At 34.8% G+C, this 18,226-nt stretch overlaps 1 protein-coding gene across 9 annotated transcripts in view; it reads right to left on the bottom strand.

Moving 5' to 3' along the window:
• Positions 1-18,226, bottom strand: part of LOC131033072 (uncharacterized) — a 179,968-nt gene that overhangs the window by 103,670 nt on the left and 58,072 nt on the right. The window lies entirely within an intron of this gene.

The following is an 18,226-nucleotide window of genomic DNA, read 5'->3' as shown; positions in this document are numbered from 1 at the left end:
TGAAAAATGAATTAAAGAATTTGTTTATAGTTTTTACTAAAAATTTAAAAACTAAAATATATTATTATTATATTATAAATTTTAAATTTATAATATTAATAATTAATAATTATTAATTATATACAGTTTAAAACTTTAAACTTTAAGTTTAAATTTTATATAATATATACATTTCATAATATTTATTGTTAATTTATTTAAACTGTGAAATGTGAATGTTTCAGTTTGAATGCAATTTTAATTTTTTTAATGTAATAATAATATTTTTTTATTTTCATATACTTGAAAATTAAAAAATATTATTATTACATTTAAAAAATTAAAATTGCATTTTAATAATTTTTTTAATATTTTTATTTATTAATAATTTCAATTTTTAATATTTCTATTAATGATTTTACCAGAATATTAGCCATGTGTAATATTTTTAATTTTTTATTAATGATTTTATTGAAATTATTTAATATTTTTATTTATTATTAATGATTTCAGATTTTACCAGAATATTAGCCATGTTTAATATTACCAGATTGAGCAGTAAGAAAAAAAATTATAATCATATTATTCTTTTGTTTTAATTTTAAACTTTAATTTTTTATTCAGATTGAGCATTCAAAATGTCGGGTGGAGGAAGACAAGGGTTGTACCCACTATGGAAGTATGTTGATCGTGTTCCGGGGCCGAAAGGATCAGGTGGAACAGCCACTATCAAATGCAAACTTTGTAATTTGGGATGAAAAGGTACCTACACGAGGGTGAAGGCTCATTTCCTCCACTTGCCATGTAATGGTGTTGAAGGTTGTCCAAATGAGTGTGAAAGATATGATGCTGTGAGAGAACAAGAAAGGGCTGATGGGAAAGTTGTTATGCGAAGCTCTCATGCTTCAACAACAGGGGCAGCTACTACAACTTACAGTCATGATAGAGAGTCAGAGGTGGATGTGACTTCTAGAGGTTTAGCAACTAAACCGGCTCCCAAAAGACCACACATTGGCAGCGCAAACCCCATTGGAAGATTGTTTGATGTGCAAGGACGAGAAGCAGTTGATGCAGCCATTGGACGATTCTTTTATGCAAATGGAATATCATTCAATGTGGCTCGCTCTCCATTCTATGAAGAGATGGTTCGTGCTATCAATAATGCACCAGCAGGCTATAAACCACCTGGGTATGAGAAGCTTCGCACTACTCTTGTTGATAAAGAAAAAAGTCGATTAGAAGAACAAACTGCACCATTGAAAAGAGTGTGGGCTCAAGAAGGATGTAGCATTGTGATGGATGGGTGGACAGATGCTAGGAATCGTCCACTACTTAATATCATGGTAACATGTAGCAAAGGGCCTTATTTTTTGAAGGCAATAGATTGTTCAGGGCAAGAAAAAAATGCAGAATTTCTTCATAGCCAGCTATGTGATAGCATTGAGGAGGTGGGGGCATCACATGTAGTCCAAGTTGTTACTGATGCTGCCCCTGTTTGTAAAGCAGCAGGCATGTTGGTGCAAAAGAGGTACAGGCAGATATTTTGGACACCATGTTGTGTGCATTCATTAAATAATGCTCTCAAGGATATTGGCAAGTTCCAATGGAGTTCAGATCTCATAGAGAAGGGCAGAAAGATACAAATGTTCATATGTAACCATCACCATACACAAGCCATTTATCGTAAGTTTGCCAAGGTGGAACTTCTCAAACCTGCTGACACACGTTTTGCTTCTTACTTCATTCTTCTTGACCGCCTTTGTGAAGTCAAAGGAGCTTTGTGTTCCACGGTTGTTAGCGATGCATGGGCAGCTTGGAAACAATCTACATCAGATATTGCAGTTGAGGTGAGAGCTATGGTCCTTGATGAGCATTTTTGGGCTGATGTTAAGTTTGTTGTGGACTTTATTAAGCCCATATGTGAGGTGATCAAATTTGCAGATTCAGATAAGGCATGTTTGGGAGAGGTTTATGAAGCAATAGATTCCATGTGTGAAAGAGTAAAGAAGATAACAGATGCAAAAGATATTTCTCTATATCCTTTGATAGAAGAAAAGTTACATGGAAGGTGGAATAAACTTAACACACCTCTTCATTGTGCTGCCTATGCCCTTAATCCTAAATGGTATGATATAGAAGTGACCAAAAAGAGAGCTCCACATCAATATAGAGAGGTAATGAAGGGCTTTTGGGCTGCAGTTAAAAAGATTTATGGCCGAGGTGAGGAAGCTTCAGTTATGAGGACTCAATGGAATAAGTTTTCACGTGGGCAAGGTGATTTTGCTTCTGTGGAAGCTATATATGATATGAAAGTAAAGAAAGACCCTATAGAGTGGTGGTGGAATCATGGAAGTGAAGCCCCTGAATTGCAATCATTTGCAATACGATTACTCTCACAAGTGGCTAGCTCTTCATCTTGTGAGAGAAATTGGAGCACTTATGGGTTCATTCATTCATTGAAGAGGAACCGATTAGGATCAAAGAAAGCAGAGAACCTAGTGTACATTCATAGCTCACTTCGTCTTCTCTCTCGTGTAGATCCTGGATACAATGAGGGTCCTTCGGCAAAATGGGATCAAATTTCACCTGATGGAGATGTTGCAGCCATTGTAGATGAAGTGGTTGAAGCAGATGGACTAGCTGATTTACCCCCTGTTATTCTACCATCAGAGGAACCCGAATTCGAGAGTGATGACTATTTGGAGAGCCTCATAGCTGATGACCTTGATATGGATGATCATGGCGAAGAAGAGTAGATTATAAATATAAAATTTCTGATTTTTGCTTTCAGTTTTTGGTTTGCGTATCAGCTTGCTGTTTATCAAGCTATCTTCAATATGTAATCACTATCACTAATCAGTTTGAAACTATGACACAATGATTGTATGGCACTTCGATCCTAAACTTCATAGTTAATAGTTAATACTTAATGTTATTTCTTGTTTTGAAAGTCCAATGTCATCAGATTTTCAGATTTTCTATAAATTATTAAATTATATTAAAAAAAAAAATTTGGCGTCTCCAAGTACCCACGTCTCCTATTTTGAAAAAATAGCCGTACCAGTACCAGTACCAGTACCCGACGTCTCCAAGAACCCCCGTACCCATGCAACCTTGGAGAAAAGCAATGGAATTCTGAAGTGTGAAGCATTGTATTGTCTGGAGAAAGTTCCTTTCCTTAGTCTCCTTCCTCTTCCCCGAAACTCCGGAACCCCGAGGTTCTGAAGTTCCTTTCCTCTGCTTTCCTTTTCTTCCCTTCCCCGGAACTGTAGAACCATGAAGTTCCGAGGTTCCTTCCCTTTGCCTTCTCTTCTTTTCTTTTCCGGGAACTCCAAAACCCCGAGGTTCCAAAGTTCCTTTCCTTTTCCTTCTTCTCTTCAATTTCCTAGACTCCGGAACCCCGAGGTTACGAAGTTCCTTGCTGACTCTCCTTCCCTTCCCCGGAACCCTGTGGTTCTGAAGTTCCCTCCTTGGCCTTTTCCTTTCTTTCTCCTAAACTTTGGAACCCCAAGGTTCCCAAGTTCCTTTCCCATGATTCCCTTTTTCTTTCCCGGAACGCTGGAACCCCGTGGTTCCCAAGTTCCCTAGTTGCCTTTTTTTTTAGTTCCCCGGAACTCTAGAACCTCGAGGTTCCGAAGTTACCTGCTGCATCTCTTTCCTCCTCCTCGGAACCCGAAGGTTCCAAAGTTCCTTCCTTGTCTTCCCCACTTCGGGAGCCCGAGTTTCTGAAGTCCTCGGACTTCCCCCTAACTTGCAACACTTCTGGATGGCGTGATCAACACTCAAAGCTTTAAATACTTCGACGACTTTTTGTGACATGTGCACCTGCTTTTGTGGAGCTACAAGGGTGCATTTAATGATTTTGGAAAGATTTCCATCAAGAGAGGTATAGCGACATTGTTGTTGTGGTAACTTATGTCACGTTTCCACGCTTAGACTTTGGAATGTCAGTCAATCCACCCTTCTCAGGGTTTCATTTTCAAGCTATGGCTAGGTTGCTTTCATGTACAGAAAGTCAGGTGCATGCACTTCCCTGCACTCCCAGACTGACATTTCCCTACACACACAGGGGTCATGATCTCTCTTATGCAACCAGTTTTCTATATAAAGCTTGTTAAGTTTCATTATAAAGGTTCTATCCCTGTTGCCTTGAGCAGTTCTATGCTCTTTCACTTCTCTTGTATTTATCTTACATTTTTGCAACTGTAAGTATGGTCATTGGCCTTTGAATGAATTGAAATTGTTATTCTCGTCTTCCTTCAACTTATGTATGTTGTGTATGTTTCATTACCTTCGTCATAGGTGTATGTTTTGTGGCTCTTCTCTCATATATGTTGCGTTAATTTATTTTTGAGTTTGACTTGTGGGAATCCTTCTCCGCTCTGGACATTTAGCGAATTCTAACGTCCATACATCCATTGGGGTCATTCATACAACTGAAGTGTGTGCATCTCCTGAGGATTTAAATTGATTTTTTGTGTCATTTTGGGTAGGAAGAATAACAACCTCTTATCTTGGTGCATCACCTCCTTTCATTTTAAGCATTTCCCTCTTCCCTTTTCCTCTGCAAGTTGTTAGGATGGGCTTAGGAGTAAGTTTTGAAGTGTTGAGTTGGTTCACAATTTGCACCTGGATTGAGAAGGAAGTCGACCTTCTCCAGAGATTCAACCCCCTTGGGTAAGGCCCCACACTTCGGGGTTGTTTCCATGTTTCACAAGGTTGCTAAATTTATAGCTCAGCAAGGGTGCAAGTTTTTGTGATAACAGTAACCATTGTCAAAGCATTGAATGCTTGAAGAGACTTCAAGGTTAGGAGGATGGTTGAGTTAGAGGAAAAGTCTCTAACCAAGGGTCAAAGGTGCGTTAGTTAGATTAAATATTTTGAGAAGTGACTCCTTAATCCTTGGTTTAGGAATGTGCAAATGTTTAGAAGGGGATTAGACTAAATTAGAATGAATTAGTAGAATTTAGAAGAAGGGTTAGTGCGCAAGTGGATTTTTGTAGGACAATGCAAGTGGGATGGTTTTTAGGATTTTAAATAAATATTAATTTATTTAAATCAATTGTGCAACTTGCGTTGGATGGATTTTAAATAAATATTGATTTATTTATTTAATTAATAGTTTGAACTACGCTATGTGAATCAAATCAAATCAAATAAACTCAATAATTTATTTAATTAAATAGAAGAAGGGGGTTGGGGTGAATTGATTAAATATTAATTTAATTAATATTTGAAAAATGGGAAAAGATTAAGTAAATGTGAATTTAATTAAAAGTCAAATGGATGATAATTAAATAAATATTAAATTAATTTAATCAAGTGAACAAAAATAAGTGTCTACAAATGCCTCTAATGCCAAATTAGAAATCTAAAACACTTTGATACCAAATTGACAAATAGAAATTCTCAACAAGAACAACTCCCTAAACCTGAGAATCAAATAAACCTCTGAGATTGCAACTCAGATTTGCCAATCACTAACAATGGACAAAACACAAGTAGGAGGCATGCAACTTTCTTACTTGCATTAAATCTGAAATATAACTTTCACAAAAATAAATAAACTACAAACTCAAAAATTAAACTAGCTAACTATAGCTATTGGTTACAAACTAATTTGTAACATTCTGGAGCTGCTTCCACACACTGAACAATTTGGAACTTCTTTGAGCTCTCTTACAAATTACAGAGGTCCTCAAAGCTCTCTTACAAACCACCTAGCTTCTCAAAACTCTCTACCTAGCTCACGCGTTGCTCACTTGGAGCTACAAATGGCTGAATCAATCACTGCTCATCAGGAGCCACAGAATACCTAGAACAATCATTGTTCTCAACATAAACAATCACATAGTTGTTGTTGCACACTCTAAATTTCTCAGAGAACAAAAAAACATTCTTCTTGCTACTGCATACACTAACTAACAATTCTTACTGACATTGGGAAACATTATTCCCTTTTGTGGTTGTCCACACAAAAATTCCCCCTGAAAATTTGAATTCAATCTTACCAACCAGCAATAAATTTTAATAGTTGTTGCTACTGCAACGTTAGGAGCAAGTTGGGGAAGCAATCCCCAAGTCAACTGCTACAGATTGCATGTTGCATTTACTCTTGGCTGCTTTTAACAGGGTAGGTGTGCATGGGAGAGCGTGGGGAGGCGCTGGTGGGCTCAAGAAAAATTCAATTTTCCAACAAAGAGCAAGTGGGAAGTTTGAGATCCCAATGAAATGGTAATATCTAGATTGCATTAACTTTAGGCCACTAGTGTGTGTCCAATGTGGGTTTGTCTTTCCAACCTTCCCCTTCATTTTTGGGAGAATTTGTGTTTTGAGGTTACTAGCAACTCTATAGGCGACTTCTTCAACGTTGATGATGCCACTTCTGTAATGGGTCTTTCTACATTCGCGAACATTCTGATCAAGATTTGCATCTCCATACATCTTCCTGGGGATGTGGTTCTTATGGTTGGGGATAGGCCATAGACTCGGTCACTAGACTACGAGGTCCTCCCCTTTTGTTGTCATTGTTGCTTCTCTACTATCCAATTGGCCACAAATTGTTCTCTTTCACATTGTAAATGTGCTGCCACTTGGTGGAAGGGCACTCACAGTGACTACTTGACTATCCTAGCTTATGATAATTCCTATGGTGACTCTTCACAGGATGGTGATGATTCCTCACAGAATAATCCTCCTGCTACTGGAGTGACCTTCTCAAGCTCCCTGGATCCTCTTTCTACTGGTATGTTCTTGTCTCTACTTGTGGACTCCTCTCCACCTATTGCTCCTATTATACTCTAGCCTTAAATGGTGGATTTGTCGCCTGGTCAACATCCTACTCTTGCTACTAAGAATCACACCAAGGGCACTCCCTTCCCTTGTGTTGGTGTTTGAAACAATAGTGTTGTATGGATTGTTCTTCATCATAGGAGGAAAGATCATTCTTCCTCTTCTTCCCAAACTCTTCCCCAAGTTGTGGGTGAAATTTCTACCCACCCTTGATGTGGGCTACTAGCTGCTCTACAAGTATGTTGTAAATGAGCTAATTTTGGCCTTTGTTGTTAGAGGTTTGTTCTTGACTAGTTGTATGTAGCCTTGTTGGCTTACCTTTGTATAGGGTTAGCACACTTATTTTGCTGTTTTTTTAATCAAAACTATATTTTCAACACTAAAAACTTCAATTTCTAAAATAGCAAGAAAAAAACTACTGGAACAATAATTTGTGGAGCAATATTTTTGATAAGATCGAGTAGCTTTCTAATATCATTTAGGATGTGTAAAATAGAGTGTTTTTATCTTTCCCAAGACGATATTCTTAAACACCATCCACCTTACACTAGAAAATATATTTACCACTTTTTGATGTGGATGAAATGTAATATTACTAGGGGAAGGGTACTAGTAGTTGTTATAGCTAATTTCACACACTCATGGATCCAAAACATTATATTGGATTTTGATGATTAATTTTTGTTGTCTATGTATGAATTAACTGCTTAGAGCTATTGTTCTGGCTTCTGGGTAGTTACAACAAATGCAATTCCCTATGTGCACAAAGGTCAAAAAGTGGTCATTTAGAGGTGTTTCCCAATACCTACTTAAAGATGACCCCATAACCATGCACTACAACCACCTCAAAAATTTGCACAACCATCCAATTTTATTTTTTTTACGAACCAATACATTTTCATTGGATAATTGTTTTTACTAATACTTCTGAACAAATGTTCGAAGTAATTGTGTGTTATAGGTACCAATGCTTATGCACAAATTTTAACTATTGGGGGTACATGTGGGCAGCTATTGGTACATGTGAAATATCATAATGGGATTTTAATTATCCCTTTTTTTAGTTTTTAAAAGTTAATAATTGGGGGCTTGGGTGAGCAAGAAGTAAATGGTTATTAGAACATGAGCAGAAATTGGCCCCTTACCCTATTGACTATTTGATTATTAAATTAAATTATTTTTAAATAGAGTGTTCCAACAAAAATAAGTATTATTAAAGGTCTAAACAACAAACTAGAAAGAATTTTGTTTTTCAATTTTAATGTTCATGTCATACTGCCTTCTAAAACAAAAACCTTAAGCTTGTTTGCATTTACTGTAGCACTCTTGAGGATGCAATGCATATGGATGATCTCACCCCTTTTAGAAGGCCTCTTCCTTTTACAATGTTGCAATAAATGTCACTGGTTTTGAATGATCAATGATTATTATTAATGACAACCTAACTCAAGCAACCCCAAAAGTTTGTCTCCAAGGTGCTCCATGTGCTACATCCCCTAAAATACCCCTAGATGGTATTCTTCCCATTCTTGAATTTGATAATGCATACTAATGGTTGTAAAATTTTTGCTCAAAATGGTAATTTGTGAGAAAGGCACCCATAAAAGAATTCACAAGGAATGGATCAAAAAGGATTATGTCTCACATGGGATTTACCTTGATCACATCCATAACCTTCCTAAAGGTTTCTTTCTTTATTATTTTGTTGAAGACAATCATATAGAGGCTATTATTAGTAATATCCATTGACTTGTCCATTCGTCTTTTTTAGTTTTCAAACCCTAGACGTAATTAGTAATAGCCATTGACTTGTCCATTCCTCTTTGTTAGTTTTCAAACCCTAGACCTACAACTCTATCATTTTTGACAAAAAAAACTCTTTTGAGTCTGTGTTTGGGTTGAGTTCTCTAGGTTACCTTTTCCATTGCCTGATTTTTTTGTGCCAAACAACCTCCTCCTTAAGCACTATAGTTTACACTGAACATTAATAGTTATATTTGTGTCCTCCTCGATAATAGGTTTTTGATGAGCTGGACCTCTCTGGAGATTTGAAGAAAACTACAACTATCTAGATTGGACAAATGAGATATGCTCAACACATCATTTACTTGAATCTACCAAATACTTATTATCATTTTCGATACTCCAAACATAAAATTTAGGATTACCCTCTGATCTCTCCTCAAAAAACCCTCCACACAACTCTTCACTAGTTCTTAGTCTAATGCAAAAACTAGAAAAGTAGGCATACAATTGTTAGTCACAAACATGACATCATTGATAATAATGCTCCTCCATGAAGCCTTCTTCAAGCTCTAAAACCTAGAATATAAAAATTATATCAAAGATGCCATAATTTAAAAAAATTATTCATTCTAATCTTGTGAAGACTTCTAGTGAAACGAAATATGTGAACTCCCCATTAACAAAATCATTATTTTTTCTACCACCATAATGACTAGCATGCTTCCCCTCCTCTAGTTGGGCAGCAAAGATCCCATAACCCATCAAGCGCATGAAAGAGGGATAGTATGCTCTAGAGAAACAAACGAATATCTAGCTTAATTTTTACATATGAAATTTGAAACAAGTGATACTCTTTTAACAAATTGTTCTATCGCTCTTGATGAGTTGGATAACTAGGAGATGACTCTTGACACTCATCTATGGACCGTATCTCTTGAAATTTTCAAGGTGTAAGGAACCTCTCTTGGAAGTACTCCATTCGAAACGCTCAACTACAGTTTCTAGGTACAAAGATTCTTTGTTTTACATGAGATTAAAAATTTTTGATATTTTACTTTCTAGAAATTGTTGTTATTTGGAATTATAGTTAATTTTAGTGTGGTAACAATGAAATAGGTCAAGGTGGTGTCCTCACCTTTATACCTCCTATATGACATAAAAACTCAGTTGACTAGAGATGTGACCTCAATAACCAAGCATTATGGTTTCATTTCATCATTAACAACCATTCCTTTGGAGTTATTAATATTTGTGCTTTGAATGATGTCGAGAGACCTACCCTCTAAAAGTGGATTGTCAACTCAATGCCTTTTGCCACTTGGATTCTAGTTGAGATTTATTTCATTGAAATGATCTATCATAAATGTGGGTCATTTCCTATGTGGGAGACAATTGGAAAAGAGAATCTTGATTCTTTATATGCAATAATTCAAGAATTTTTAATCCCAATTTTGACTACACCAAGATCACAGGATGTAGTACACTTCGAGTAACCTTAGAGAATGCCTTCAAAATGTACACAAACATTTAGATCATGCTATGACATTAGCAGTGTGTATGTTGAATATTGACCTATTTGTAAACCCTAATAAGATCCAACCACTAACCCTACATCAACAAACTAATTCAACAAACAATCAATAGATAACTAGAAATGCATGCTAATAACATGAAATAACCAAATACATCAAGTCACATGCAAAAGAGGCTTGTCTCCATTGTTCACCTATCCTCCATGGTCTTTTATTTGATGGTGTTTGCTGAGAAAGTTGTATGCATTTCCACAAGGGATCAAAGATGAATGGATAGTGGTTGTGATGATGAATGCTCTAAGTAGTTTTTGGCAAAGTATAGCTATGCTCAAACTATGTGTGATTGTAGAATGAGGAGTAAGCCTCTTTTATAGAGATACCATGAGAATGGTCAGTTTAGATTAAGAGGTTAAATTATTAATGCCCAAGATCACATAGATGAAAGAGAATCAATAGGATTGAAGGGTAGGTAAAGATGAAGGAACGAGATTAAGGGGTGGAAAGGTATAAGATAAGGGTGAATAGGATTAGGAGGTTTATTTGAAATGGAGGAATATGATTAAGCGGTAGGTTGACTTTGGAAAAAGCACAAAATGAACGAAGAGAAAATTGACACTTGTCACATGGATGTGAATTTAAATTATGATCCACGTGAACAAGTTGGAGGGCTAGGATTAAATAGGAAAAAGGTAAGTGAATTAATTAATTAAATGAAAGTATTTATTTAATTAACAAAAGAAAAGACTAGACAAATTAAATAAATAAAATATTTATTTAGTTAAGGAGAGGAGGTGAGATTAAACAAATAATAAATATTTATTCAAATTGAAAATAAGAGACTAAGTGAATTAATTAAATAAATAAAAATATTTATTTAATTAATAGAAGACATTAGGATAAAATATTTAACTAATTAAATAACAATTTTAGGTGTTTGCATTGTGCCCTTCTTTGAACAATGCAATTTATCACATTGTTTCAAAGAATTAAAATTAACTAATACATGCTCCTCCAATAGAAAAGGTGGGATGCCCGCTCGAAAGATTGGATGAAAAATTGAAAAAGGTTTGAAAAAACTCTGGGTAAAAAGGAAATATGGTTAATTTGGCAAAGAATGGGACCAAGATGAGGTCAGAGGGTCACGTGGGACAGTCGCATGTTAGCACAACCAATTAGGATTACAGCGCCTAGTCATTTTACTCATTTACATCTATCACCTTTAGAGTTTTAGCCCAGAGTAGAGTAGAGGGAATGAGAGCATAGCAGTAGCAGACATGGTAGGTATTCTAGTGCGAGATGACTAATTCAAGCAAGTGCGGAGGTAGATCAATCAAAAGACTACAAGGAACTAGTACGTATCTAATCCTGTTGTTGTGATTCTACATTTAATGCATTATTAGGAGGGCTAGAAGTTGGGTAAACAAAAACGCAACAAGAATGTTTTCTGCATATTTAACGTGAAACTACGTTTCTGGCAATGTATAGATGCATTTTTGACTGTTCATGCATTTTTGTAACATGAAACTTCTTTTTTGTAATGCTGATGGGTATATGTTTAGAAACCTCGTTTTTGGTAGCTTTTTCATTTTTGTAAAGAAACTATGTATTTGTCGTCTAAAGCTGCATTTTTATAGAAAAGAACAGCTAATAAGGATGACTGCATGATTGATAAAATTATGCAGTTGACCAAGGTTGACTAGCTGATTATGATTTAGTTGACGTAGTGATTGATTTGATTGATGTGATTGCAGGTATTTTATTTTTTATTTTTGTTGCATGTTCAAACTAAAGTCGTTGTTTGTTTGTTTTTTGGGGGTAAAGAAACTATGTATTTGTGGTCTAAAGCTGCATTTTTAATAGAAAAGAACAGCTAATAAGGATGGCTGCATGATTGATAAAATTATGCAGTTGACCAAGGTTGACTAGCTGATTAGGGTTTAGTTGACGTAGTAATTGATTTGATTGATGTGATTGTAGGTTGATTTAGCACCAATGATATCACGAGAGAGATTTCTTCCCACTCAACAGATGCAGCCAGATTTGACTGAGGGAGATCACAAGGTCCTAAGCGCAGTGGACCTATGACATGCTACTTTTATACCTAAGATCAGAGCTAATCTTGGTATGTTAGCTGTACAAGCAGAGAGGTGTCACAACGAGCACAACTTGTTTCATCTCCTGTCTAGGGAGATGTCGATGACCTTGGAGGATGTCTGGTAGATTTTGCAACTTCCGATAGTAGGAGAGCTAGTGATATATACAAGCGGGATGGTGATGCAGATACTTTGCATCGGGCTTTTGGGGATGAGGATCTAGACATCGGAGGAGGCACAGTCAGCCGGAGATAGATTGTTGCATCCTGTGATCCGCTTCCATCGGTTTTAGCAAGGGTTATCGGAGGATACATTTGTCTCGATAGGCAGTCACATGCGTTCATAGTTGGGTAGGGCTGCACACTAGAGAGGCTGATCATGGACGACATTCGGTTCATCTAGGCCTAGGGCCCTTGTATATTGGCTCATATATATCATGATCTTCATTAGTCTATCTACATGGGAGGTGCTAGCTTATCAGTCGAGGTGACATTACTTCACATGTGGTCTTATAAGAACATCACAGTTTTGAGGTCAGTGTGCATGAGGTTAATCCTATATTCGCATGTATAGTATGATCGCTGCCCAACCCAAGCTGGGTAAGACGGAGCACTAGCGGCACACCATTGATGCCATTGATATTGTCTACTGGAGGCCATATTTAAACAGAGGATTGGGACGACGATAATGCAGAGCTCACATTTTGCTATCAGACATAGTGCTTAATTGGGTAGATTCAGTATATCATCGAGAGACACTTGTTGAATCAGGTGTCCCACTAGTTTGGACGGATACGAGGCTAGCCTCGAGCTTCAGCGGAGTTTACACGAATAGTCCACGAGATGCGACATTGGGGACCAATGTTATCTTATGATGTGGCAGTAACTGAAGTTCAAGCTCTCCATCCTGTGCCATGAGACGTGGAGGCAATGGCTACGCAGGGGACAAAACGGCCCGCCCATGCCATGCCTTCCCTTCTCCATGCCCCCATGCCATGCCTTCCCTTCTCCAAACAAACTGTCCCGTCAGAAGCTCCGCCCCCAAAATTCGTACTGTCCTGTCCAATCAAATGTGCTTGTTCATTTTTATATGAAGTTTTTTTATATGTTTATATTATTACTTTATTTTTATTTTTTAATATAAATTTTTAAATGTGTATATAATGTATAATTTAATATTTTTTGATAAATATGATATAGAATTAAATATGAATAATTAAAAAATATAAAAATGTGTAATTTAATTAAATATTTTTAACTAACTTAGTTTCTTTTATTTTTAGTTTTAGTAAATTTTTTTATATTTTTTAACTTAAATATGTGTAATCTAGTTACTTGAATTTTTTTAAACTAAGTAACAAAGTAAATTTAATTTAAAAATAAAAGTGAAAAAGTTGTAATTAAGTAAAAATGTGTAACTAATATAAAAATTTAACACATATATTAAAAAAATTATTAATATAACTTAAAAATAAAAGTAAAATATAGTTAAAAAGAAGCTTTAAAAAATATAAAAAATATGTGTTACTTAGTTAAATATTTTTAACTAACTTAGTTACTTAGTTCCCTTTATTTTTAGTTTTGGTAAAGTTTTTGATATTTTTAATTTTTTATGTGTAACTTAGTTACTTAAATATTTTTAACTAAGTAACTAGTTACTTTTATTTTTACTTTTAGTTGAGATTTTGATTTTTTGTTTAACTTAAATATGTATAACTAATCATTCATTTTAACTTACATACGTTAAAATCACTTAATGAGTTACATATTATAAATGTTAAAATTTTACATTACTTACACGTATTTTAATTTTATTTTTAAGTTATATTAATATTTTTTTATAATATATATGTTAAATTTGTATATTAGTTACACATATTTTTACTTAATTACATATATTTTTACTTTTATTTTTAAATGAAAAAATATCAAAAATATGTGTAAGTTAATATTTTTATCTTAAATATTATTAGCTAAATAACTTAGTTACTTTTATTTTTACTTTTAGTAAATTTTTTTGATATTTTTTAACTTAAATATGTGTAACTTATTTACTTTACAATAATATTTTTAACTAAGAAACTTAGTTAATTACTTTTATTTTTAGTATTAGTAAATTAGATAATATTTTTAACTTAAATATGTATAACTTAGTTAAAAATAAACTATTATTTACCTATTTATATGTATGTACAAAATTAAAAAATAATATTACTTAAATTTCTATATATAATACTTATATCTTAAAATCATCAATTACATATTATATATATTATAATATGATTTTATTAAAATAAATAGAAATAAAAAATAAAAAAATATATAACTTATTATTAAAAAATCTAAATATATAATCAACTATTAATTTATTATATTACTAATTGTAACTTTTAAATATATATATATATAATAATAAATTAAAAACATATTAAAATAAGTGGAGGCTGGAGGGCAGTACGAATTTTGTGGGCGGAGCACGAATTTTGGGAGCGGAGCTTCTGACGAGACAGTTTGATTGGACGGTGGGGTCATGGCATGGGGGCATGGAGAAGGGAAGGCATGGCATGGGCGGGCTATTTTGTCCCCTGCGTAGCCATTGCCTAGGAGATCCCTAGGTGGGACTACCACCTAGGTCTCTAGGTAGATGAGGGGAACAATCCCAAACAAGAGCACAAGGTATACAGATGCAGGATCAGCCCGACCGACAAGGACAAGGACAAGGACATGAGGAGCAGGGAGATAGATAGGTGGCAGCCCTATAGGCTTAGATTCAAGCCCAAGATGCTCAAATTGGGATTCTCTAGGGAGTTATTGCATTGAGCGATGCAGTGATAGCATCCCTACACAGATAGGTACGAGATGTGATGGGTGAGAGGGACACCACCATTGAGCAAAATGGGAGAGTTGAGGCCATTATATCGTAGGCTAGGGCATTGAAATAGCGGGATGTAACCCGGACCATGGACTATATTCAGAGTCGGTCAAGAGACACTGTATTGGAGGCACTTATGTGAGGCAGTGGTCCCACCAGGTCAGAGGGCAAGGATCTACTAGCAGAGTTCCTATGGGCGACCATGGAGGGGGAGGATAGAAAGTGGCAAAGGACTTGTTGGAGTGGCAATTCTAATCAAAGAAACCTGGAGAAAAAAAATAAAAGTGTAAAGAGAAGACCCAAATAAACAATGTATATGATTGAAAATAAAAATAAATAAAAATAGTAAAAATGAGATTGGATGTTTGCTATTTTGCTCTTAAATGCTCGAAATCATATAAGAAAAGGAATCTAGATTGTGAAGATCCTTTTTGGTTTCCTAAAGAAATATATTTTTGTTATTAGTGACATGAGGGAAGTTTTAATAATGACTGACTTTAATACTAGGACTGCTAGCATTCAAGCCATCAACTTGAAAAGTATTGGGATTGTGTAGTTAATACAAGGAGAAAAGTGATCCATTATAATTGGAATAAGAGATTGAACAGCATTGGCAAAGGACCTTGAAAAATTAGTAAATATAATGTTACTTATTTTGAGGCACAATTATTGGGGTTCTGTAGCTTATACAACTTGGCCATTTGCAATGGTATGAAAGCATCGCTGAGAAACGTTATTTGTAAACCCTGCAATGGGAAAGGTGTAGTAGACTATATTATTTTCTTGCACAAGTCAAAGATATTTGAGTTAGTGGTGAAAGACTATCTAATAGAGCTGAAAGCATATTATAATCCAATGTGTATAAAGTTGGCATCCACATAAACAAGCAATAAGGGGGAAAAAAGCACTTTTTGGGGGGAAAAACCCTCATGAACCAAAAACTTCAGAAAATCTTCAAGGTTCTCTTGAAAGGCATTTTAGAGAATATGAGAACAATTTAGCTTTTATAGAGAAACATCCTATAAGAAAGAATCTAATGCACAAGGCTTTAGATGGATATAAGAGGGCTAGACTCAAGAGAGAAACAAAAAATATTTTTCCAACGAATCTTTGGTTTGATGACGAATGAAAGTCTGAAAGATAACAAAGAGAAATCTGTGTGATTGCAAAGTAGGCAACAAAAGTAAGAAAGAGTACAATAATATGTTGTAGGGTAAAAAAGAAAAATATATGAACACAAGAAGGGAGGAGTTGATTCCTCTTAAAAAGAACAACTTGAAAAGGTTTTGGAAAGAGCTACAACAAAAGAGACAACAAACAAAAAAATAATATCAAAAATTTACAATAGCTAGACTATGTGAAGTTGCTTTATGAACGTGACCAAGATAAGCATAGAAACTGATAATTAATGCACCTACTAAACTTTTCACCATAGAAGATTTCATCCAAGACAAAAATGTTCGTAGGGGGGCAAGCACAAGGATATTGATGGGCTATAAATGTAAAAATTAAAGTGGGGTATTGAAGTCCTTGGATGACTAGTGTTGTTATCCCTCTATACAAAAATAATGATACCAATGATCTATCATATTACTGCATTCTTATGGTTAGCTTGGAAAACTTTCTGGAACCATAGTAAAACAAAGAATTATCATCAGGGCAGAAAATGAGAAAAAAAGGCTAAAGAACAAGCTAGTTTCAAACCAAAATATTTCACTATTTATCATTGTGTTACTCTTAGGTTTTTAATTTAAAAGTTAAGGGACACCCAAGCCAGTGAAGTTTTTTGCTGCTTCTCAAACTTTAAAAAATCCTTCGACACACTACCATGGAACAAGATATGGAATAGTATGGACAAATTATGGGTTTCAATTGAGTTTATAGAAATTGTCCATAGGCTCTATAAGCAAGTCAAGGCTAAGATAAGAACTAATAAGGGAATGTAGAGTGCTTTAGCAATCATATTGGTGCGAAACAAGGTTGTGCCCTTTCCCCAACTTTAGTTAGGCTATACATTGATAAGTTGGAAGAGTGGATTAAAAAGGTTGGTGGATAAGGAGTTTGTCTAGCTACGTACATAATAAAGTTATTCTTATATGCGGATCAGCTCATTTTAATTGATAAAACTCCTCATAGTCTAAGAAAACACTCGAGGACATTCAAAAACCTTCAGTCAAATGGTTTAGATGCTAGTGAACACTAGCAAAACCAAAATAATGATCTACTATTTGCAAATTAACCTTCTCTTTAAAGGCAACCCATGGGAAGTGATTTCAACAATAAGCTCAATTGGGAAACTTGTAGAGGAAAAATAATCCAAGAATGCTGGAAAATATTATACCCTCTACAAAATAGATGTAGAAATAAGGATCTATGGGATTGAACAACTAAAATAATGTTTTTTGTCTTTGTTATTACTCCAGTGGTTCTCTACAAATGTAAAATTTGAGGCACTAGTATGTCAAAATCAGAAATGGAGGCAAGTAGAAAGAATCTAATAGCATCTAATCATAAGTAGTGTAAAAATTAAAATCACTGTTTTATACAAAGACCTTGTGGGGAAATAAAAAATTATATGAGAAAAAAGATAACAGCACCATATTGATAAAACAAACAAGGAAAAAAAGAGTTTACTATATCAAAGAATTTAAGTCCACATGGGAACATAAGAAAAAAAAATTACATAGAAATGAATATTAAATGGAAAGAAAAAAAAATGTTGATAGCCCAATTGATAACTATTTCATATCATCTTAGATGTGAGATTGGTAGGATGGATGCTACCTAAAGAAGAGTAGGAAAAGAGAATATGTTAATTTTGCAACAAGAAGGTAGTGGAGACAAAATGGCATTTCATCATGGAGTGCTCAACATACAAAGACATACATACCAAATACGAGGACACCTTGAATATATTGTTTAATTAAAGCACCTTGTTTGAAGAGGAAAGACTAGGCAAAACTTCTAACTTTATGATCAAAATTCACTATCGAAGGTCACATCTTGACAGCAGTTTACAAACTATGTAAGGTTGTTGCGTTGGAGGCACATGTTGCTCTTGGTTCCCATAAAATGCTTTCGCTTTGTTAATGTTATTAAAAATCTTACAATTCACTCATTTTAATTTCTTCATCTCAAGTTTTTAAGGAAAAAATTTAAGAGGGGCATGTTAGAGCACCTCACACTAACTCTTTAATTTTTCTTAAGTAATAT

This window comes from Cryptomeria japonica, chromosome 7, assembly GCF_030272615.1.
Source record: "Cryptomeria japonica chromosome 7, Sugi_1.0, whole genome shotgun sequence".
Lineage (NCBI taxonomy): Eukaryota > Viridiplantae > Streptophyta > Pinopsida > Cupressales > Cupressaceae > Cryptomeria > Cryptomeria japonica.
Note: the sequence above shows the minus strand (reverse complement) of the source record. Positions and strands in the feature narration are given on the sequence as shown.